The sequence below is a fragment of the Bos indicus genome, chromosome 7 (assembly GCF_029378745.1).
Source record: "Bos indicus isolate NIAB-ARS_2022 breed Sahiwal x Tharparkar chromosome 7, NIAB-ARS_B.indTharparkar_mat_pri_1.0, whole genome shotgun sequence".
NCBI classification, from domain to species: domain Eukaryota; kingdom Metazoa; phylum Chordata; class Mammalia; order Artiodactyla; family Bovidae; genus Bos; species Bos indicus.
The window spans coordinates 29,334,766-29,360,360 of record NC_091766.1 but is presented as its reverse complement, the minus strand read 5'-3'; the positions used below and the strand labels follow the sequence as shown (position 1 = coordinate 29,360,360).

Here is a 25,595-nt window from a genome sequence, read left to right as displayed (position 1 = left end):
TTGGCTGCATGACCTTGGCCAAGTTACTAACTCCCTCCATGCTTCATTTCTCTCTTGTAAAATGGTCATAAGTATACTGCCTACTTTAATGGTTGATTTGGGATTAAACAAATTAATTAACACCTGTATATAATCCCCCATCCAAAACTCTCAAATTGAACAGCTCAGCTAAAAACCTAAAAAACTGACAATCTTACTTGGCAGAAAAACTTGACCTAAACTGAAATTAGGCTATGTATAATTCTTATTTATTCTACACAATGTTAGTATTCCTTTTTTTGCTATAAAAAGATGAGAATATTAGCTTATAGAGAGATACCTCAGACTTAGTTTGGGATATAAAGTTATATTTGGTATACAGACCTTTCTAAAATAGGAACATACAAAATTGAATCCAAGGGTTACAGATAAGGCATTGTGGAGGTAGAATGTAATTAGCACTTAGCAATTTATTTTAGTGTCAGTTTTGAAAAGTGTGTTCTGCGACTAGGTGTTCTACAAATAAAAAGCAAGAGCATGACCCTAACTATCTAACTGTAGAATCATAGAATAATAGAGCTAGAAGAAGCTTGGGTGATGATTAATTTCAGTCACACATTCATAGATCTGAAAAACAGAAATTGCACTTCTAGCCATAAGCAGTAACAGGGATCAGATTCACCCTCCCACCAGAAATAATCAAAAAATACATTAAACAACAGTTTTCACTAGCAGATTAGTCAATGAAAATCAATAACCGCACAGAGTTGGGAAACAAACAAGATGAGCCCTTGACTGCCATATCTTATTGCCTTAGGAAAGTTTCCAGGCTGTGGTGCAAGAAGGCTGAAACCAAGCAAAACCCAGCAGAATTCTTGAGTTGTAGATATGAAACTGAGAAACTAGGGAGACCGAGGCAGCTAGAGTGTGCAAACCAGAGTATCAGACAAAAGAGAGAGGCATCGAGTTTGAACTCTGGAGATCAACAGAGCGTCCCCTGGAGTATTCAGCTGAGTACTATTCATACATATATATGAAGAAATTATACAGGAAAGGAACACCCAAAGAATATGAACAATATTCTTACTCACTCATTCACACAGGGCTGGGAATGTTGCCTGTTTCCATGATCCGGAATGGAAAACAGAATCAAGATTTATTGAGCACTGGGTAGAATATGCAAAATGGTCTTTTTTCAATATTGGATAATAATTAGTCCTAGACTAAGTATCACTCTGGTCCTGCCTAAATACTTTAAAAACAAGCCCCAAAAGGCTGAAGCTGTTTCCAAGTAGCTTAAATGAGTCCCAGAACAAAGTTCAAGAACATCAACTGGAATACAAAATATCCAGTCACCAACAAGCTAAAAATCACAAAGTCCAGCATCCAATACAAAATTATCAGGTATATAAAGAAGCAAGAAAATGTGACCCATAATAATAAGAAAAAGAAATCAATCAAAATGAACCCATACCTTTCCCTATTCCTCCCACTGAGTATAACTAAAACTTTGAACGTTGTGTATAAAACAAACATAAGATGACTCTGAAAGACAGAGAGAAGAAAGTAGATGAGCTAAGGAACTGAAGACCCAAGAAATAATATGGTGGTGAATTTCTGGGGTTCTCTTTTTGCTTCACATATCGTAGACTTGGTGCTGAACAAGTGGACAAGCCCAAAATATCAGTATCTGCAGACAAAAAAAAAAAAATCCTCAGCAAAAGACTCTCTTTTTAGTCAAAAGACCATGACAGGGCAGCATAACAAGACAAAACTTGAGACGACAACCTCTCCACTCCAGCCAGGCCTTAAAAAACCCATAAAATGGTAATCCTACATCATCCACACCAGTAAAGGGCCAGTGGAGAGCCCAAGTTTCCACCCTCTGAGTCTCTAATGGAGCATCGCAACACCCCTATTTGGGTCATGTCAGAGAAGACCAAGGAGGAAGCTAGGTCTTTCCATTGCCATCAACTAGTAAAAAGTCTCCTCTCCCCATGATGTCTCCAGAGACCAGGTGGGAAGCTAAAACTCCTACCCTCCTCATCCTGATAAGGCAGTGTTGCCCCTCGCTCTGTCCGTCGTAATGTGAAGAAAGAAATATAAAATGGAAAGTCTAAATGAGACCCAAATCTAATAACATAAAACAAAAATACATAGGTTTAAATTGAAAATCACTCATCATGTCAAGACACCGGAAAATCTCAAAACAGAATAAAAAAAGACAGTGAATGGATCACAGCACTGAGACTGCAGAGATGTTAATATTATCAGGCACAGATTTTAAACCAGCCCAGATAAGATGCTTTAACTAAGAGAATTAAGAATATGCTGAAAACAGGAAAAAATAGAGAACCTTGTCAAAAAAATACAAAGTTTCTGCAAATATGAGATACAAAGAACAACTCTAGAAATTTCAGCTCTAGAAATTTAGAGCTTTAAAAACATAATAATATAAATAAAAGTTCAGTAAACATGCTCTAGAGCGAAATGGAGTGGACATAGAAAAGAACTTGTGATCTAGAATAGAGGAAAACTGAAATTATCCACTCTGAACCACAGAGAGAAAACAGACTGAAAAGTAAAAATGAAGACAGCCTCAGTTATTTGTGTGATGAGTACAGAGAGGAAAAAGAGGACAAGGTGGAGAAAGTGCTCAAAAAAATAATGCATGAAAACTTAATGAAATCTGGCAAAATACACGACCATAAAGATTCAAGAATCAGAGTGAACTCCAAACAGGATAAAACCAAATATCATAATTAAACTTCTGAAATGTAAAGATAAGAATTCTTGAAAGAAACTAGCAAAATAACATCTATAAAGGAAAACTACTCAAATGACAGCATACTTCTCGTCATTAATCACTGAGGCCAGAAGGAAGTGGCATAATGATTTTCAAATGCTGAAAGAATACCTGTCAACCTAGAATCTTATACCCAGCAAAAATACTCCATAGTAAAGAAGGTAAAATCAAAGCATTCAGATGAAGAAAAACTAAGATAATTTGCCTCCAACAGACCTACCTTAAAAGAAAAACTTAAATTCATAATAAACAATAAAACACAGAAACCATCAGGAAGGAAGAAAGCAAAACTATGGCTAAATATAAAAGATTTTGCTTCTCCTCTTGAGTTTGCTAAAGTGTGTGTCACAGTTGAAGCAAAAATCATAACACTGTCTAAAGTGGGTCTAAATATATAAAGAGGAAATAGTTAAGATAATTATAAGTAGTAGAAAGTAGAGTGACATAAAGGGAGGTAAGATTTCTATATTTTGCTCAAAATGATAAAATGACAAGTACATTGCAATGAGACACAGATGGATGGATAGACATAGTTACCTAACTACCTACCTATCAAAGAGATACACTGAAAAACATGAACTAAATAACTCCAGAAAAATTCTAAGAAATATTCTAGTAACCCACAGGAAGGCAGGAAAAGGAAAGGAGATAAATGTAACAGAAAGAACAAATAAAAAACAAAATATAAAATGGCAGACTGAAGCCCAAATATATCATTAATCACATTAAATTTAAATATTTAAAATATATTAATTAAAAGAGAGAGACTGGCAGAGTTGATTTTTTTTAAATCACCCAACTATACACTATCCATAAGAAACTCACTAGAAACATAGTGACATAGTTAGGTTGTAAATTAAGATAGAACAAATGTAATATAGCATCAATAAAAAGAAAGCAAGATAGGATATATCAACATTAAATAAAATACACCTCAAAGTAAAACAAACAAACACACACCAGTCCCAAATAGGAACATTAAACAATAATGAAAGTGTCAACAGACCAAGATGACATAGCAATCTTAAATGTGTATGTACCAAGCAACAGAGCTACAAAATATATTTCAGCAAAACTGAAAAGAGAAAAAGACAAATGCACAATGAATACTTCACCACCACTCTCCCAATAACCGACAGAACAGCTGTACATTTTCTGTAAGAAACAGAGAATTTGTTCTTTCAGCAAGAACAGAGAATTCAACACCACCAATCAACAGAATCTAATCAACATCTTCATAGAGCACTACACCTCACAAGAGCAGATCATACATGCTCTTCAAGTGTCCATGGAATATATATAACATATACCAAGACAGACTCTGTACTGGCCCACAAATGTAAAATAATTAAAGTTGTGCAAACTGTATTCTTCAAGCACCAGAGAATAAAACTAGAAATCAAAACCAGAAAGATTATTTTTTTTAGAACGGTAATTTTTAAATCTTCAAACACCTAGACACTGAACAACACATTTCTAAAGAATTCATGCGTCAAATAGGAAAACTCAAGGGAAATTTTTTAAAATCTGAAAATGGATAGATTATACTTTTCTTGTCATTTAAATCTCTGTAGCAGATAACTGTTTAAACAAAAATGAAAATAATGTAGTGGGTTTATAACATACATAAAAGTAAACTTTATGACAAAAATAGCACAAACTGGGACAAGAGAAATCAAAGTGTGCACTGCGCACAACTGCACCAGTAGTGTCACAGGTGTACACATGTCTGAAACTGAAAATGTATACTTTAAAATTTGTTCAGTTTTTGTGTGTCAGTTATTCTGCAACAACAAAATATGTTGTTAAGACTATAAAAATGAAATATAGAAATCATCTGAGGTCACATAATTTTATACTGTTGTCTGTATTTGCTTACTCACTTGCTGCTTTTCAATTTGAACAATTATAGCTTTTGTTGACTTTAAAATATTTTTGCATTTGCTTGCAGAAATATTTGTTTTTATACTTCCCTATAATTAGATTATAATCTGTGTGGCTCCTCTAAGTATGTGCAAAGGCTGCAGACACAGATAATGGGCAAAGCCAAGACAGGGTATAAACAAACTAAATGCCGCCAGGGATCAACTTCAGCTGCACATTCTTTGGCTGTTATTTTTAGTAAATGAAATTAATGTAAATATTGAAATGTCTCTGTCTTTGAATGAGGATCTCCAGTGTGGATGTGAAACTTCCATCCTGTGCCAAATGCCAAAGTGGGAACTGGCTTCCTAAAGTTGTTTTTACTTGTAAGATTTTAAGTAGATACATTTCCATGGTTGTTAAATACCAGCTTCTGGGCATCCTGCCATAATTTTAAGACAACTAAGAAAAGTGATTCTTAAAGTCTGTGGTCCACAGCCTATTGGAAATTTTCAAAGAGCTTCCAGTTGATTCATAAATGCATTGGAAGGACAAATCATAGAACACTGGGTGAACTTAAGTGTTTTCCTCAATGGCAGATTTAGTTCTGTGTTACAAGTGACAAAAATCAACATTCTCTTCTCCTATAGTACTAACTTAATATAAACCTCAAATTGGATATTAAGAGGCTAATTATAAGTAGGTACCTTTTCATTTTTTTCTCAAAATATTCTACAAACCCAACTATACCAGAACCATCTGGGAAAAAGTTGTAAAAAATTAAAGTGCAGACTCCAGTCTCCCACCCAAATCTACTAGACTGGCACACAGAGATGAGAGCAGGAATCTTCATGTTTGACAAACATCCTAATGATTCTTATGTATACAAATATTTGAATGCTGCAGTTTTCTCCATTTGGATCTACCCCACTTGAGTAGCAAAACATATTTCATGACATTTAGAACCTACAACTACCTTGTTTGACCGTGGACTGCTTTGCTGGCAACAACTATTTTAATTCTTCTGTTTATCTTTGTGTTGAACTGAGTTAAAAACAGAATTATAAACTCAAATTCAAAGATGACCAAGAAAACCAAGAGACTTCTAAGAAGTGGTATGAAGTAAAAATGAGGAATCATCCAGGTGTGTGTTTTGTCAGTTTTGAGGAACAAAAAATATTACTTTTAGATGGCAATAACAAAATTCACTTCTAATGAACAAAATAATTATTGAAGACATTGCAGTGGAAAAAATGTGCTGATGATAAGCCTGAAATCCCCTATTTTGTCACTGAAACAACTGTTCTTGTAATGTTTGTTCATGTGAGAAACTTAGCAACACAATTTTAAAAGAAAAATGGCACAGAAAACTTTTCAAAGATCACTGAGTTCTATGGACCTAAAACTGTGAGGACTGAAGGGCTCAGGAGGTAGCAGTGACTGAGATCAAGGAATGTGGCTGCACCTGGCCAACCTTCTAGAAATAATTTCAATTTTCATACTCAGTTTCTCACTCTTAAGAAATAAAATTAGCACTGTTAATAACCTAATGGGTATTTATAGTTGTAGGTTAACAACTGTAGGTTAAATACAAACGTTGGGCTCCTTGAATAAGCTAGAGATCATGCAGATGCTACAAAGAGACAAGGGCCATGTTTAAAAAAAAGTTGAATTAAAATACACTGTTCTAAAAAAATATATATATATACACTGTTCTAACAAAGCACATCTTCAGCACAAGGAGAAAGTGTATAGGGGTCACAGTGTGTCCTTTCTGAGGATTACACTTCCAACTCCCCTTTCTCTGCTGACTCCTAGCACCCACAGCCAGTTAAGGGAGACAAGTTGGTGAGTTTGAAGGGACTAATCCTGGATTTCAGAGTTAAGACTATCCAGTTTGGATCTCAAGGCATGAGGATCTCAATCTGTGAGACTCCAATTCTAGCTACTCCTATGGTGCTAACAACAAAGTCATAAGTAGCCCCTGCCTTATTAAATTATGTCTGCCAGGAAAGACAAGTCTCGGTAGGACAGTAAAGCGGAACTCACAAAGCTGTGAGTTCAGAATGGCAGGCTGCTTCTGTGTGAAACTGAGTGAGTGCTTTGCCTCCATTTTATAAATCAGAAGAGGAAACTTTTAGACACTGGGAAGCTGAGTAAGACAAAGTATATTTACTATGATTTAAAGTCAGGGCCTTCCCTGGTGGCTCAGACAGTAAAATATCTGCCTGCACGGCAGGAGATCCCAGTTCGATCCTTGGGTCGGGAAGATCCCTTGCAGAAGGGCATGACAACCCACTCTAGTATTCTTGCCTGGAGAATTCCATGGACAAAGGAGCCTGGCGATCTACATACAGTTCATGGAGTTGCGAAAAATCTGACATGACTTAGCGACTAACACTAAGCAACTATCACAAAAAAGTCATAGCAAGAAGCCATGTAATAGGAAGGTGTCATAAACAGAAACTGCTGGCATATAAGCCTCCAGCAATAATCCAGATTTTTCTATACATTATGTGCTTCTCCCCCCACCTGCGCCAATCTCTATGATTTTTGGAGTTCATGTGAAAAGATGCTGCATTCATGGGAAGTCCTCACTACCACCTCTTTTCCTATCAAAATCTATGTCTACTCCAAATTCAGCTACTTTCCTGAAGCCATACTTTCTCCACACAATCAGAATAATTATTCTCTGCCTCTGTCTGTAATAGCCTTTTGACCTCTTTGATAACACATACACATTTTATGATCAAGGTTTTGCCTGTCTGTCCCTTTTGATTAAAAGCAGAGACATCACACTTGGCTGACAAAGATCCATACAGTCAAACCTATGGTTTTTCCAGTAGTCATGTATGGATGTACAAGTTGGATCATAAAGAAGGCTGACCACCAAAGAATTGATGCTCTTGAACTGTGGTGCTGGAGAAGACTCTTGAGAGTCCCTTGGACTGCAAGGAGATCAAACCGGTCAATCCTGAAGAAAATCAACCCTGAATATTCATTGGAAGGATTGATGCTGAAGCTAAAGCTTCAATACTTTGGCCACCTGATGCAAAGAACTGACTCATTGGAAAAGATTCTGATGCTGGGAAAGATTGAGGGCAAGAATAAAAGGGGACAGCAGAGGATGAGATGGTTGGATGGCAGCATTGACTCAATAGACCTCAATTTGAGCAAAGTCTGGGAGACAGAGAAGGACAGGGAAGCCTGGTTGAAATTCATGGGGTCGCAAAGAGTCAGACATGAATGAGCGGTTGAACAACAACCCTTTGATTAAGCCCCTAAAGATAAGATCTATGTCTGATTATCATTGTATCATTCACAGCACAAAAGCACATTATCTTGCACAGAACTGCCATTTTATAATGTTCGGTCAATTGAGCTTATAAGATTTATAAAACTGACCAGAGAATTTTCAGAGTAAAGATAGATAAAATAGTGCATATTTTGTCTTATTTTTACAATGCATAGAAATATCCCCCAAAGTAGATACTAGAGTTATCCCAATTTCAGCATGGATCTACCTGGACTGGAAGTCCAGTTAATGCCAATTACACAGTGCTGTTGCTATATTTAAATGCATTTGAAAATCATGATTCAAGAGCATCATTCTACCCAAAGAATTTGGAATATACTACGTATTACTTTATAAGTATATACAGAGGCCACAACTTCGTTTTACAATCACTGGTTTGTTTTTTTTTTTTTTTTTTTTCAGTTCTTCCATTTTGACTTATAGCTAAGAAATGTTTGATGGAATAATTTGAGTTTAGATAAAGTCTTAACTGATGTTTAATCTCCAAATGATCAGAGATCTATTCAAAGGCCTACTGTGCTAACACATTTTAGTGGTAGGAATGCATAAACATCTGTCCCTAAATTGAAACATTAAGAAAACAGTGAAGTGAAAGTGAAAGTCACCCAGTTGTGTCTGACTCTTTGTGACCCCGTGGACTATACAATCCATGGAATTCTCCAGACCAGAATACTGGAGCAGGTAGCCTTTTCCATCTCCAGGGGATCTTCCCAACCCAGGGATTGAACTCCGGTCTGTCTCCCGCATTGCAGGAGGATTCTTTAACAGCTGAGCCACGTGGGAAGTCCAAGAATACTGGAGTGGGTAGCCTATTCCTTCTCCAGGGGATCTTCCCAACCCAGGAATCAAACCGGGGTCTCCTGCATTGTAGGCAGATTCCTTACTAACTGAGCAATCAGGGAAGCCCAAGAGAACAGAAGTAGATAAAAATATTTTTGAAAAATTGATTTAAAAAATCAATTTATATAGGAAAACACTTGATTAATACCATTATTGTAATCAACTTTGTGACAGTGAAATCTTTTGATCATTTCCCTCAAAACCAGCTAAATACACATTTAGTTGTATTCAAACTGCTTTTCATTCTACAGCAATCTATGTCTTAAATGTATACACAAGTGTGTAAAGTATATTTGTCCTGTAAATAACTTACCTTTGGGGAAGTTCTATTATTTTCCTCAAATGTAAAGATCAACTAAACAATTTAGAGGTCAATAGTGAGCAGTCGGTCATTTAAGAATGATTAAGAGTATCTTCAGCTACAATTTCAAAAACTGAAAACAGCTAGGATCTAGGGAGCAATTTTATCAGCCATTAAAATGCTCTTAAGCTGTAGAATAACATATAATGTCTCTACTGATGAACAGAGCTATTAGTGGTCAGCTTAATTTTAAACAAATTTAAATATATTAATTTTCCTAATAAATATTTAATTGTATATACTGTAAAGTAAAGTAATTCTGGGGACTGGAGTTATCTTGAGATATCAAAGCCTCAGGAGGATGCAGGAATTGTGACTGGGGCCACTTCTTATAACCTGGGGTTGCAATTCATTTTTCATAACACAAAAGGCCTATTTTCTTCCTAGGCAAGGCACATGGTAAATTCAATATTTTCAGTTCAGTTCCACAGACATTTATTAAGCATGTTATACAAGAGGAATCAGCCTCACACAAAGGCTAACAGCTACCTGCTGGGTCGAATCCAGCAGGTAGCTTTACTACTTTACTACTTCACACGTGGGTGCCTAAGTTACTGAAGAGCTCTGTGCTTCAGTTTCCTCATCTGTAAAATGGGGATGAAATAACAGTACTCATATTAAAGGAGAAAATAAGGTTAGACAAAATGATGTGCATAAAGTTCTTTAAAAAGTCCTGATGTGGGAAATGCCTAATAAATTGCATTAGTCAGGAATTCTCAACAGAAAAAAAAAAAAAAACAACTAGAGATATATAGAAAGAGAGAGGGAGAGAGGGCAATGGAGATTTAAAGCATGGGTTCATGTGATTACAGAGGCTGCGAAGTCCCATGATCTGCCATCTGCAAGCTGGAGACCTAGGAAAGCCAGTGGGGTCATTTGCCTGGGAGCCAGCACTGTTGATGGTATAAACCCCAGTCCAAGGGCAGCAGAAGATGAGATGAGAGATACAGTTCAAGTAGTGAGAAAGGAAAAAGGGAGTAGAATCCTCCATCCTCTATCTTTGGTCTATTCAGGCCCTTAAGAGTTTGGATGATCCTCACACACTGCAAAGGGGCATCTATTTTATTGAATCCACCAACTCAAAGGCTCATCTCACCTAGAAACACCTTCCCAGACACACCCAGAAATAATGTTTAATCTGGGCGCCCCCCTGCCCAGACACACGAAATTAATCATTGCATCAGTGTTAGCTGCTGAGGTGTACAAGGCAGTGTTTGGTGCTGGGATGAATGCAACATGAACACAACACAATTTCTTCTCACAAAACGAGGCAGTTCTGCAGAGCTCAGGTGAGCAGTCATCATTCTGGTCTTGTCTGTAATCCCAAATGGGTGCATTCTGAGGAGGAATATTAAAAGGAAACCATGAGAGACTTTCATTTCATATTTCCCAATGCACCTTATTTGCATACTGAGAATTATTTAAAAATAGGGAGAATTTGGCCTTGAGGAAAAAGCTAATTTAAATGAAAGCCCAAGGAAAAATAACTTCCTTTTGTTGATGTCCAGCAGCCCTCCAGAGAAAGATGTTCCCTGTGAATTGCCTTTTCTCACCTGCTGTTGTTTTAACTGGTTTTCAAGTACTATTGGTCTCTAAGCCACCAGAAAGTGGCTTAGAAAACATTAATTCTTTTCTGGTCCCTTTCCACTTGAGATAAAATTTAAATTTATAAGCTCAAATTAAAAGATCAATACACATTTCCTGCATACCCTCTTATTTTTAAAAGCCTCTTTTTAAGAACTAAGTGGCTTAGCTGAGTGGACGCTATTGTTTTTAAGAGTCTGTTTAGATTGGAGATGACCATGGCGTGGAGGGTGGCCACAGCATGGGAACATCCAGCGTTGCTCAGGAATTTTTGGAAAGTCGGCTTTTTCCCCCTCTATAACTCAATAATCTTTGCTCTCTTAGTGAGAGAAATCCAAATGTAGTTGGCTTGAGCAAACAAAAAGGAATTTATTGGCTCACGTTAAAGCCAAGGACAAAAACATCCCAAGGTAAATTGAATTCAGGGACAGCTGGACAGAATTTGATAAATATCATTAGAGTTTTATCTTTGCATATGATGGACATGACATCTCCTATCAGCCCAAGAGACCCATCCTGCCAGCTGTACAAATGCTTCAGGAAGACAGCATGTGCGCTTCTGTATTTGCACCATCCCACTCCTCTTGGGCTGCATGCCCAGCCCTGAACTAATCTCAGGGTGGCTGGGATACAAGTCATCTGCTCACCCTGATTGCTGCACGAGAGTACACCATTAATGGATAAAAGCAGCAGTCTGGCAACAGACTACCCAGTTTGGATCTTGGTTCTACCACTGAGTGATGTTAAGACTAATTTTTCAGCCAACCTGTGCCTCAGTTTCCTCATCCAGAGAATGGAGGTAATAAATTGTCCCTATCATCATTTTGTTGTGCTAGTAGCTAAGTTAATACATTTAACAAATATATATGAATAGAAGGCATTTAGCACAGTGCCCGGAGAAGGCACCCCACTCCAGTACTCCTGGCTGGAAAATCCCATGGACGGAGGAGCCTAGTGGGCTGCAGTCCATGGGATCGCTAAGAGTCGGACACGACTGAGCGACTTTACTTTCACTTTTCACTTTCATGCATTGGAGTAGGCAATGGCACCCCACTCCAATACTCTTGCCTGGAGAATCCCAAGGACGGGGGAGCCTGGTGGGCTGCTGTCTATGGGGTCACACAGAGTGGGACACGACTGAAGTGACTTAGCAGCAGCAGCAGCAGCAGCACAGTGCCTGATGCCCAGTAACTAGTCAGCAAGTATCAGTAGGGCTGCCAAGTGGGAGGAAAAGGAGGAGGAAGAAACGAAGAAGCAGGAATCAGCTACTGATGTCCCCACCAGAGGCATATAAAGAATAGTCTTGAAAGAAACTGGTTCAAGGCAAAACAAATGAAAAATTACCCCAAACCGTAAAGTATTTGTCTCAAACCCCTCCATCAAGCAGGGCTTCCCTGGTAGCTCAGATGGTGAAGAATCTGACTGCAAGGCAGGAGACCTGGATTCAATCCCTGGGTGGAGAAGGTTCCCTGGAGGAGGACATGGCAACCTGCTCTAGTATTCTTGCCTGGAGAATCGCCATGGACAGAGAAGCCTGGCAGACTACAGTCCACGGGGTCACAAAGAGTCAGACACGACTGAGTGACTAAGCATAGTATGGCCTCCATCAAGCTGTTATCCTCTGCTCTGTTCCCTACTAGACCTTGGGCGCTGGAAGACACCATCTAGACTGCCATGAGTTGCCCTTATACATGCTCTGCCTTGGGGTTATAAACATAAATATGTTGCTTCTATGTTTTTAAAAACGTAGAACTCTAACATGGTAAAAGGTATAGGTATGGTTTAAGGTTCCTAAAAGTAATCTTCAATTTGTCAGCTTCATCCATATTTATATGACTTAGGCAATGATGTTAACTATGACTGTGTTGCACGGTGGGGGAATAAAAAGCTATGTTAGATGTATCTTTTTTTAAAAAATAATGTCATTCACTAGGAACTTTTTTTCCTACAGAAAATGGACTGCACGTTAGTTGTGCACGCAGGGAGAACGGAGGTGGAAGACGCAAGGAAGCAAGAAAGGAAAGAAGGAACCAAAATAAACCCTCTCCTGTGTCGAGCATTGGAAATGTGGCACTAACAAAGACTTCCCGTTCCACACAGAATAAGCGCTGGCAGAGGCAGCATGCAGGGCTGTGGGTGTGCTCAGCTGTGCGGCGCTGATTATAGAAGATGAAAGGGCTGGCAATTTATTTCATCTCACACTGAAGCACCGCTGACAACTGAAAGTGAGGACAGAAGGATTCATTTGTTCAACTTCTGTTTTAAAAAGCAGACTTCAAATGATACCACAGAGAAAAAGAAGGAAATACTGCGGTGTAATAAAATGTCTACTTTTAAAAAATACACTAACTGGAGCATTTGTATTTTGTAGATGGGTTTGGAAGGCAAAGGGGTTGGCTTGTGTGTGTGTGGTTCTTATCGATTCTAGGAAACAAAATGTATATACACAGAATCAACTACTGATCAGATAGGCCAAGTTAACCTCATCTGACCAAAGCACTCATGCCTACTCATCCTTGAATCCAAAGATTAATCAGATTTAAAAATTTTAACCCTGTAGTGTTTAAATACTTCTTAGACAATGGAAAATGAAAAAGACTTTATGCAGGATCTTTATGCTAAAAGTGAATACATATATGCTACAGGATAGAAAATATATTTTAATTTCATAATGCTGGTCTTTTAAAATTGTTTGCAGATCCAGATTTTCTTCATTCATTTATATTTTCATGTTTGCTTGAAATTCTGGAAGAAAGGGTTTAACTTCCTTTTAAATAAAATGTGGTATTACTTTTCATCAACATATTTAGTGTTTGAGAATGAGAAGCATTCTTCAGTTCAAAGGCTCATATAAATTATTATGAAGTCTAATCCACCTAGCAAAGTAGTCTTATCCCAAAAGATTTATTAAAGATGGGTAATATCCCATACTGGTAGGACATTAGTTATTTATGATTAATACACAAGAACAGATCCAAATGTTAATGACAAAACTAAAGAAATACATCCTGACTGTAATCATTAATATTAAACCAAAGCATCAGTGACATGAACCCATCATTCTTAAGCAATTTCTTTAAGAAATTCAGTTAAATGATTGATTTGTTTGTAACTTCTAATAAAACTTTCACTGTGTTTTCAATGTAGGGTTGCTTTTCTAATTCTGAGAAATCAGCAAAGCAACAGAAATGGAAAAAGATTATAGCTAAAATAAAATTCACCAGCTTCCTTAGCCTCTTCAGACCATTATATTCAAGAATTCTTTTCTTCAACAAATATTTTTGGAGCACTAGCTGTGTGCCAGGCACTGCTTTGGGGAGTAAGAATAATAGCATTTATCAAAAGTTTTGTCTGCTATGGAGGGCACACCTGTGAGACCATACAGGCTTACACTGACCTGGCTGCAGAGGCACCACTCACATAGACCACAAGGCAACACGCCATTTAAACTGTGCAACACATAGCCTGCTTCTGCTCCAATACATACAGGGAGACAGAAAACGTACAAGTAAGCTAACAGGCAATTTAGGTCAAAACTATGAAAAAGAAAAGTAAGAGTCGCTCAATAGTGTCCAGCTCTTTGCAACCCCATGGACTGTAGCCTGCCAAGTCCCTCCATGAAATTCTCCAGGCAAGAATACTAGAGTGGGTTGCCATGACTTCCTCCAGGGAATCTTCCCAACCCAGGGATCGAACCCAGGTCTCTTGCGTTGCAGGCGGATTCTTTACCATCTGAGCCAACAGGGAAGGCCAAAACTATGAGTTAGATAAAATAAAAACACAGGCTAACTGTGTGTAGGAAGAGGAGCCACATATGGGACTTTCAGGGAAGGTCTTACCAATATCAGATAAAAACATTACAAAAAATGAAAATTTCAGGCCACTATCTCTGATGAATATAGATGCAAAAATTCTCAACAAGATATTAGCAAACTAAATTCAGTAATACATGAAAAGGGTCAAACACCATGATCAAGTTGGATTTATTCCAGGGATGCAAGGATAGCTCAATATCCAAAAATTAATGTGATACAACACGTTAGCAAAACAAAGGATAAAAATTACACAATTATTTCAAAGGATGTAGAAAAAGCACTTGACAATTCAACATCCACTTATGATAAAATCTCTCTACAAAGTTGGTATGAATGGAACATATCTCAACACAATAAAGGCTAATGATAACAAACCAACAGCCATCATACTCAATGGTAAAAAGCTAAAAGCTTTTCCTCAAAGATTAGAACAAGACAAGAATGCCCACTCTCATCATTTCTATTTAACATAGTCCTGAAAGTCCAAGGTGCAACAATCAGACAAGGAAAAAAAGGCATCTAAATTGGAAGGGAAGGAGTAAAACTGTCACTATTTGCAGATGACATGATACTATATAGAAAACCCTAAAGACTCCACAAAAACCCTTAAGACTCCAATTAAAAAAAAAGTACTATTACTAGAAAAGTAATAGTATTTTATTAAATAAATTAATATATTATTAAATGTAGACTTAATAAATGTATTATCAACTAAACAAAAGAAAATTTTAAAGTTCTTTTTTTGTTTTAAATTTTATTTTATTTTTTAACACCGTTTTTGTGTTTCCTGTCTAGAGAATATCCTTTAGTATTTGTTGGAGAGCTGGTTTGGTGGTGCAGAATTCTCTCAGCTTTTGCTTGTCTGAAAAGCTTTTGATCTCCCCTTCATACTTGAACGAAATCGTTGCTGGGTACAATAATCTGGGTTGTAGGTTATTTTCTTTCATCATTTTAAGTATGTCTTGCCATTCCCTCCTGGCTTGAAGAGTTTCTATTGTAAGATCAGCTGTTATCCTTATGGGAATTCCCTTGTGTGTTATTTGTTGTTTTTCCCTTGCTGCTTTTAATATTTGTTCTTTGTGTTTGATCTTTGTTAATTTGATTAATATGTGTCTTGGGGTGTTCCGCCTTGGGTTTATCCTGTTTGGGACTCTCTGGGTTTCTTGGACTTGGGTGATTATTTCCTTCCCCATTTTAGGGAAGTTTTCAACTATTATCTCCTCAAGTATTTTCTCATGGTCTTTCTTTTTGTCTTCTTCTTCTGGAACCCCTATGATTCGAATGTTGTAGCGTTTAATATTGTCCTGGAGGTCTCTGAGATTGTCCTCATTTCTTTTAATTCGTTTTTCTTTTATCCTCTCTGATTCATTTATTTCTACCATTCTATCTTCTAATTCACTAATCCTATCTTCTGCCTCTGTTGTTCTACTATTTGTTGCCTCCAGAGTGTTTTTAATTTCATTTATTGCATTATTCATTATATATTGACTCTCTTTTATTTCTTCTAGGTCCTTGTTAAACCTTTGTTGCATCTTCTCAATCCTTGTCTTCAGGCTATTTATCTGTGATTCCATTTTGAGTTCAAGATTTTGGATCAATTTCACTATCATTATTCAGAATTCTTTATCAGGTAGATTCCCTATCTCTTCCTCTTTTGTTTGGTTTCGTGGGCATTTATTCTGTTCCTTTACCTGCTGGGTATTCCTCTGTCTCTTCATCTTGTTTAAATTGCTGAATTTGGGTGTCCTTTCTGTATTCTGGCAGTTTGTGGAGTTCTCTTTATTGTGGCGTTTCCTCGCTGTGGGTTTGTACAGGTGGCTTGTCAAGGTTTCTTGGTTAGGGAAGCTTGTGTCGGTGTTATGGTGGGTGGAGCTGGATTTCTTCTCTCTGGAGTGCAATGAAGTGTCCAGTAATGAGTTTTGAGATGTCTATGGATTTGGAGTAACTTTGGGCAGCCTGTATCTTGGAGCTCAGGGCTGTGTTCCTGTGTTGCTGGAGAATTTGCTTGGTATGTCTTGCCCTGGAACTTGTTGGCCCTTGGTTTCAGTGTAGGTATGGAGGCGTTTGATGAGCTCCTGTCAATTAATGTTCCCTGGAGTCAGGAGTTCCCTGGAGTCAGGGTTTGGACTTAAGCCTCCTGCTTCCAGTTATTGGTCTTATTTTTACAATAGTCTCAAAACTTCTCCTTCTATACAGCACCATTGATAAAACATCTCCTTTCGAAGACAATGGGTTGCATTTCTGGGTGCCTGATGTCCTCTGCCAGCATTCAGAAGTTGTTTTGTGGAATTTACTTGGCGTTTAAATGTTCTTTTGATGAATTTGTGGGGGAGAAAGTGGTCTCCCCGTCCTATTCCTCCACCATCTTAGCTCCTCCTCCCTAAAGTTCTTATTTAATTTTATTTATTAAAGTTTATAAATTTATTATTAAATAAATCAATAAATTAAACTAGTAGCACTGGATTCAGTAAAATTGCAGGATACAGGATTCATAAAGAGAAATATTATGCATTTCCATACATTAATAATGAATAATAATATCAGAAAGAGAAACCACAAAAAAAATCTATCTTACCATATGAAAAAGAAACAAAATAAGCCAAAGAAGTGAAAGACATTTACTCTGAAAACTCTAAGACACTGAAGAGAGAAACTGAAGATAATACAAATATATGGAAAGATATCTCAAGTTCACAGATTGGAAGAATGATATTGTCAAAATGAGCATACTTCCCAAAGCCATCTAAAGATTTAGTGCAATTTCTACCAAAATACCCATGACATTTTTCATAGAACTAGAACAAATAATTACAAAACTTGTATGGAACCACAAAAATCCTAGATAGCCAAAGAAGTTCTGAGGAAAGAAAAACAAAGTGTTATGCTTCCTGATTTCAGATTATACTAAAAGCCACAGTAACAAAATAATATGGTCCTGGAACAAAAACAGATGCATAGATCAATGGAACAGACGACAGAGCCCAGAATTAAACCCATATACACATGGTAAATTAATCTCTGAGAAAGCAGGCAAGAATGTACGATGGGGAAAAGACAGTCTTTTTATTAAGTGGTACTGGGAAAACTGGACAGTTATGTGCAAAAGAATGAAATTAGAAATTTCCTCACACTGTATAAAAAATAAATTCAAAGTGGGTTAAAGAACTAAATGTTAAGACCCCAAACCACAAAAATCCTAGAAGCAAACATCGGCAGTATGCTCTTTGACATAGGTCCTAAGCAATGTATTTTTGGATCTGTTCCCTCAGGCAAGAGAAACAAAGCAAAAATAAATTTTGTTGCATGTCTATTATGTTCTAGTTTATGGACCAAACTTTGCATTCCCAGGAAACTCTGCAATGACTAATGGTAACTTGACCAAGATCTTGACGACAGGCATCCCCTAGCCAAAACTTATAATACATACATGAATAGATACATCCTGACTCCTCTACTACCTCCTCAGAGTAGTTCTTCAGAAGCTATGTGAGCAGCTGTCTCCTGGGCCACAGTCCTCAGTAACACCCTGAAAAAACTCAACTCACAGCTCATATTTTGTATATGTTTCTTTTTTTTTCCCTCAGTCAACATGAAGAACATCTAAGGTAAGAATGTAAACTGGTGTAGCCACTACATAAACCAGTATGGACATTCCTCAAAAAAAAAAAAAAAAAAAAGTTGCCCTGTGATTATCACTAATTATTAGAGAAATACAAATCAAAACTACAATGAAGTACCACCTCACACTGGTCAGAAGGGCCACCATTGAAAAGCCTACAAATAACAAATCCTGGAAAGGCTGTGAAAGAATTTGAAAAACGATATAAATATATATATGCATAACTGAATCACTTTGCTGTACACTGGAAACTAACAGCATTGTTAATCATCTATGCTCCAATATAAAAATAAAAAATTTTAAAAATGCTGGAGAGGGTGTAGAAAAAAGGGAACCATCCCATCTCTCCTTACCCTGGGTACACCTCTCATTTCTCCACATGACTTACATCTATTAAGTGACTGGCTCGACTCTTCATTTTATCTACACGTTCAGAAGTTGTCTGACTCCAGTTTCAGTGCCCTAGATCCCTAGGCTAGACGTTCAGAAAGGGAAGCAGTATGCCTATGGTCACACAGTGAGTTAAGGGCAGAGCCAGGATCTGAGCTCTGATTTTCCCACAATCAAAGCCTGTATTCTTTCACTGACACCAGTGTTCCCCTCCAGCTCCAAGACACTACTAGGTCACCAAACTCCACAAAGGCAGTCAGCTACAAGACAGACATATTTTGCTCTAGCTTGGTCACTGACAGCGTAAATTGAGGAGATTGGAAACTTGGCTGTGCTGGTGGTTTGTGACTCTGAGCTTCCTCCCAAGGCACATCCTTGAATCAGAAGTCACTGACATGCTCAGAATGGCCATCATGAAAAAGTCTACAAAAAACAAAAGCAAGAGAGGCTGTGGAGAAACGGGAACCCTCTGTACAGTTGGCGGGAATGTAAAGCAGCCACAATGGAAAACAGTATGAAGCTTCCTCAAAAAACCTGCTAAATATAGAGTTGCCATATGATCCAGCAATCCCACTCCTGGGCATATATCAGACAATATTATAATCCAAAAAGACACGTGCACCCCAATGTTCATAGCAGCACCACTTACAATAGCCAAGACATAGAAGCAACATAAACGTCATTGACAGATAAATGGATAAAGAGGTGGTACCTATATACAATGGAATACTACATAGCCATAAAAATGAATTAAACAATGCCATCTGCAGCAACCAGGATGGACCTAGGGATTATCATACTAAGTGAAGGAATTTAGAAACAGAAAGACAAATACCATATGATATCTCACTTACATGTGGAATCTAAAATATTACACAGACATATGATTGCCAAGTGGGCAGGGGGGAATGGAGTGGGAGTTTGACTAACTAGTATATATACTAGTTAGCAGATGCTAACTAGTATATATACAAAATGAATAAACAACAAGGTCCTACTGTATAGAACAGGAAACTATATTCAATATCCTGTGATAAACCATAATGGAAAAGAATATAAAACTGAACATAGGTACATGCATGAGTGGATCACTTTGCTATACAGCAGAAATGAAACACACTATAAATCAACTATACTTGAATTTAAAAGTCATGGACATGGTGCCCATTCTCTCCCATGTCCCTATGAGTTAGTCCTATCATCTTCTTCCATAGGACTTAGAGGGATGGGAAAAGGATTAACATCATGAGGCTACCAACCCTCAGCATCTACCTACTTGGGAAATACAACTTTCAGCTAATATCAGTCTGATAACATGGCCAGGCTGCCAGCTAAACATTTTTATGCACGATCATATCATTTAGTTCTTATAACAAGCCCCATGAGTGGGATACAGTGCTCACCCCTTTTATTCAGATGTGGGAAATGAGGCTCAGAGAAGTAAAGTGTACAACCCAAGAACTGTCACACATGGATTTTAATCAGGATGGTGAGGAATGGGTGAAAGGATGGGTTATCCACACTAGGGAAGTGCTGGATCATGGGACACAGTGCTGGCTTTGAATATTAACAAACTGCAGTTCCTCTGTCTTCAACATGGTGACAATACAAGATAATTATAATAATTTCACCAGAGTGATGGTGACAAAATGTATAAGTCGCTTCTTAGAGCTGCTCAGTGGATGTTCACTACTACTACTGTTATTGTTTCTATTGCCTACTCCCAGAAGCCTTCCCTTTTTCATCAACATCTCTTCTCTAACCTGAGGGAAGAAGCACCCAGATAATTTCTCACTGCTTGCCCCTGGGTCTTTGGCTCTGTCAAGCAGAAACTCAGGAGATAACTGCTGATGTTGGGTGCTAGTTGAGTTCCCAGGTTTTCTGTACTTAGTCTGGGCTGCATGATGGTCATGGACTTCAATGTGGTAAAACAGCTGTTTCTAGACAAGACCCTGAATGCCCATCCTGCCGGCTGGGTGCCACTAACTTGATGGTGGTTGTGCATTTTGAAAGGTGTGACATGGGGTGAAGGTGAGGTTCATGGCTAAAAAAAAATATTAGTCTACAAAGAAAGATGGGGCTTCTGAGTAGCAGTAGAATGGACAAAGGCTCTGAAGGAAATAAAGGATGCTTTCTAAAGGGCACATTGATGATCCATGGTAGTATGTCATTCAAAAGAAGGAAAGAAGAGAAAATTCAGCAATTTTAGTAATTCACGGGAGTGGTTCATTTTACCTGGCAAACCTAAAATATGAAGGAATCCAAGCTTACATTTGAGGCCCCTAGTTATGAGTCATCCGCAGATTCATTCATTTGGATAAGCAGACTGGTTGAAATGACTTGTTAAAATCTTCTCCTGATGGGGACTTTGATACTTTTTTTTAACTCCAAAAGTCGAGGCATCAGACAAAGGAATACTCAGTCCCAGCCGCTCATCACATCCAGCTGAAATCTGCTGTCATCAACTTATTCTATTACCAGGACAGAGCCCAACCAAGCACCACCAAACACCAGTGGAACAAGGGAAGCATTGAGGATGTGGTAAGAATGGAGCTGTGTGCTCTGTTCCCATGTAGCAACTGACCTATGGACAGTGGGTAGTCAGAGAGTGGCTTTTTGCAGCAATTCATGAAGAAAGGTACTTACTTCCATTTTAGAAAATAACAGGCACAGAGAGGTTCAGTAGCTGGCCCAAGGTAACAGAGTTAAGCCATGCACTGGAATAGCACATCCTTTGCTATACATACCTAGGCTAGTGCTTGTTGAAACAAGAAAAAGTAGATGAGGAAGTGTGCTCTGTGGGTAAAAATTCTTTGATGGCACTGGAATAGGGATTCTCACGTAGGAAACACTGACCTGTCTTTGAACTCAACTGGCCCTTCTGAAACAGCAATCTTTCAGTTCAGTCGCTCAGTCATGTCAGACTCTTTGTGACCCCATGAACCACAGCACGCCAGGCCTCCCTGTCCATCAGCAACTCCCGGAGTCCACCCAAACCCATGTCCATTGTGTTGGTGATGCCATCAAACCATCTCATCCTCCATCATCCCCTTCTCCTGCTCTCAATCTTTTCCAGCATCAGGGTCTTTTCAAATGAGTCAGCTCTTCACATCAGGTAGCTAAAATATTGGGGTTTTAGCTTCAACATCAGTCCTTCCAATGAACACCCAAGACTGATCTCCTTCAGGATGGACTGGTTGGATCTCCTTGAAGTCCAAGGGACTCTCAAGAGTCTTCTCCAACACCACAGTTCAAAAGCATCAATTCTTCTGTGCTCAGCTTTCATTATAGTCCAACTCTCACATCCATACATGACCACTAGAAAAACCATGGCCTTGACTAGATAGACCTTTGTTGACAAAGTAATGTCTCTGCTTTTTAATATGCTGTCTAGGTTGGTCATAACTTTCCTTCCAAGGAGTGTTTTTTTAATTTCATGGCTGCAATCACCATCTGCAGTGATTTTGGAGCCCAGAAAGATAAAGTCAGCCATGGTTTCTATTGTTTCCCCATCTATTTGCCATGAAGTGATGGGACCGGATGCCATGATCTTCATTTTCTGAATGTTGAGCTTTAAGCCAACTTTTTCACTCTCCACTTTCATTTTCATCAAGAGGCTTTTTAGTTCTTCTTTACTTTCTGCCATAAAGGAGGTATCATCTCCACATCTGAGGTTACTGATATTTCTCCTGGCAATCTTGATTCCAGCTTGTGCTTCTTCCAGCCCAGCATTTCTCATGATGTACTCTGCATATAAGTTAAATAAACAGGGTGACAATATACAGCCTTGACGTACTCCTTTTCCTATTTGGAACCAGTCTGTTGTTCCATGTCCAGTTCTAACTGTTGCTTCCTGACCTGCATACAGGTTTCTCAAGAGGCAGGTCAGGTGGTCTGGTATTCCCATCTCTTTCAGAATTTTCCACAGTTTATTGTGATCCATATAGTCAAAGGCTTTGGCATAGTCAATAAAGCAGAAATAGATGTTTTTCTGGAACTCTCTTGCTTTTTCGGTGATCCAGCAATACCTAGAGTCATTTTTCTTACTGTGCAGAAACTGGGGACCCCTATAGGCAGGGTTCTCTCTTGCTCTAACTTTTGGGTCTTATATTTATTGGGAGGGTTTGACAGACAGAGAACAATCCCATTAACAGGTGGGGTAAGAGATGATATCAAGACAACTTCCCGGAGGAGGAGCTATTTAAACCCAATTGGGATAAAAGGCAGGGCCTGGATGAAGTGGAGTCAAGGAGGATCTCCATGTGATCAAAGACAGGACCAGCCCCCTGTTCCACTCCTCACCTCCACAAGACCCCAACAGTTCCCCCACCTGGACCTTGTCTGCATCCTGTCCTTCCCTCTGTCCCAGGAACTCAAAATAATTAGGGTGATCCAGCTGCTCCAGGTGGCTGCAAATCACTACAATCTTCAGCCCGAGCAGCAAACTGCAGCCTGTTCCAGGCTATGCAGCCCTTCAGCAAGAATGAGAGGTGAGAGGAGAGAGGAGTTTGTTGAGGGCAGGGTGGACTCTGTGCTGGCCAGCTCCACAAAGCCTGAGGCCATGGCACCCTGATTGTCCCAAACCTGCTTCAAGTTATCCCCTGGCACACCTGGATGCCCGCTGCTGGCAGGCACTGGGAGGGACATCTGAGGGTGGCTCCTGGTAACACACAGGTGCCACTCTGTCCTGTACCAACAGCCTGTCTTGCCAGCAGGATCTCCCACACCATAGGCCATCAAGATGCAACTGTTCTTCAAGGCTAAGAAGGACCTCAGGGCCAGGTGAGTGAGTGGGCCTGCAGTGCTTTTACCCAGCGGCTCAGTAAAGTTCTGACTTAATGTGGGCCTGGGGAGCTGGACAACTTGTGCTGGGCTCCCAGCTCCCTCACTGACCCATTTGGTGAGATTCTTCTCACCTTTCTTAGACCCGGTTCACTTCTCTGTGAAATGGGTGATGCTAAGTGTCCTCTCCCATGGCTGGGACAAATGGGATGCTGTTGACTGAACAGTTAGCATGGGGTCTGGAACACAGAGTGCAGAGGGTTTGAGCAGGAGATCTGTGATTCCTGGGGATGATCCCCAATATAAGCAGACTCTCCAGCCACCAGGCCTGTAATAGAGCGCCCAGTACCAATGGCAGATCACACTTCTGTGATCAGCTCAAGTACAACCAATGCCTTTGTGGCAGAGACACAGCTGGGACACTTGGGGTGCAAAGGGCTAGCTCATACCAATCAGATGAGAAAAACACTATAAAGGTTTTTCTGGGATTTCCTGAATCTCACGAGAAAGGGGACACCCTCCCCAAAGCCCCAGCACCTATTTACCAATTGGAAGGAGGAACAATATGTATTTGTTGTGAGTAATAAATGTTAAAACAGAATATTATATTCAACTTCTGTTCCTCTTAAGCCTAGAAGTTGTGGTGCCGTATTTTTGTGTGTGTGTTTTTTTGTTTGTTTGTTTGTTTTTACTTTGTGACAGTTAAAAGATACAGATCTCACATTTCTTCTTGAATTAAGAAAATTTACAGGGTCACAGTTTACTGTATGTGGGAGAAAGAAGAAAAGCTAGCCTCCACCTTCTGGCGGCTGCTGCTGCTGCTGCTGCTAGGTCAATTCAGCCGTGTCCGACTCTGTGCGACCCTAGAGACGGCAGCCCACCAGGCTCCCCCGTTCCTGGGATTCTCCAGGCAAGAACACTGGAGTGGGTTGCCATTTCCTTCTCCAATGCATGAGAGTGAAAAGTGAAAGTGAAGTCGCTGAGTGGTGTCCAACTCTTAGCGACCCCATGGACTGCAGCCTACCAGGCTCCTCCATCTATGGATTGTCCAGGCAAGAGTACTGGAGTGGGTTGCCATTGCCTTCTCCACCACCTTCTGGCTACTGAAGGATAACTCCAGTACCCCTTCCTCAAAGGACAAGTTCATTTCAGCACAGTTCAGCAAGGCCAGGAACAGGAACAGCCCCGCAAAGCTCCTGGGATTTAAGTGGGAGGTACTTTCACAGGCAGAGCAACAACCTCTGAAATGTAGGTGCCTCTGAAAATAGTACTTGCTAGGACCACATCCTGTCTGAAGACACTGGCTGCGTTTCTGCAGCCCTTGGAGAAAGAGGGAACGTCTTCTGTTTTTCTGGTCAAGATTTCTTTCAACTGAGTATTGGAGCTTGTAGTTTTCTAGGTCTATTTGGTGATAATTCACTAGATAATCAGCACTAAGAGGGAAAAACAAGAACAAAAGATGCATGAGGAGAGGCCAAGGCCAGAGGAAGGTCATCTGCAGACGCATCGAGGTCAGGCAGCACTATTTATTCTCAGGCCTCCACCAGAGCCTCCAAGATCCACCCTTCAACTAGAGTAGAATTCACCTGGGGTCCTCGTCCATTATCTCTGAATTCCTTTTTCTGATGGCTTCATATTTGAGAAAAAGATTTGCAGTACAGCTTTAAAGGGTAAAGTTTGGCTTAAATCCATAAACACCACTGATTCCTGGGAACTAGGATTTCTACGTATGTGTATGTTTTTGTTTCATATTTGAATGAAGAGTTCCAAAGACTATAAAGGAGAGATAATAAAGCATTCCTCAGTGATCAATGCAAAGAGATAGAGAAAAACAACAGAATGGGAAAGACTAGAGATCTCGTCAAGAAAATTAGAGGTATCTAGGGAACATTTAGGGAGAAGGCAATGGCACCCCACTCCAGTACTGTTGCCTGGACGATCCCATGGATGGAGGAGCTTGGTAGGCTGCAGTCCATGGGGTCGTTAAGAGTCAGACACGACTGAGCAACTTCACTTTCACTTTCCACATTCATGCATTGGAGAAGGAAATGGCAACCCACTCCAGTGTTCTTGCCTGGAGAATCCCAGGGACGGAGAAGCCTGGTGGGCTGCAGTCCATGGGGTAGCACAGAGTCAGACACGACTGAAGTGACTTAGCAGCAGCATCAGGGAACATTTCATGCAAAGATGGGCACAACAAAGGACAGAAATGGTATGGACCTAAAAGAAGCAGAAGATAC

General features: G+C 39.3%; 1 long non-coding RNA gene across 1 annotated transcript in view; it reads right to left on the bottom strand.

Annotated features, from left to right (window-relative positions):
• Positions 1-10,212: 10,212 nt before the first annotated feature.
• LOC139183905 (uncharacterized) overlaps positions 10,213-25,595 on the bottom strand; it is a 249,148-nt gene continuing 233,765 nt past the window's right edge. The window contains exon 4 of the long non-coding RNA XR_011567409.1: positions 10,213-10,503. This is a non-coding gene — a long non-coding RNA (uncharacterized lncRNA). The remainder of the gene's footprint in view (positions 10,504-25,595) is intronic.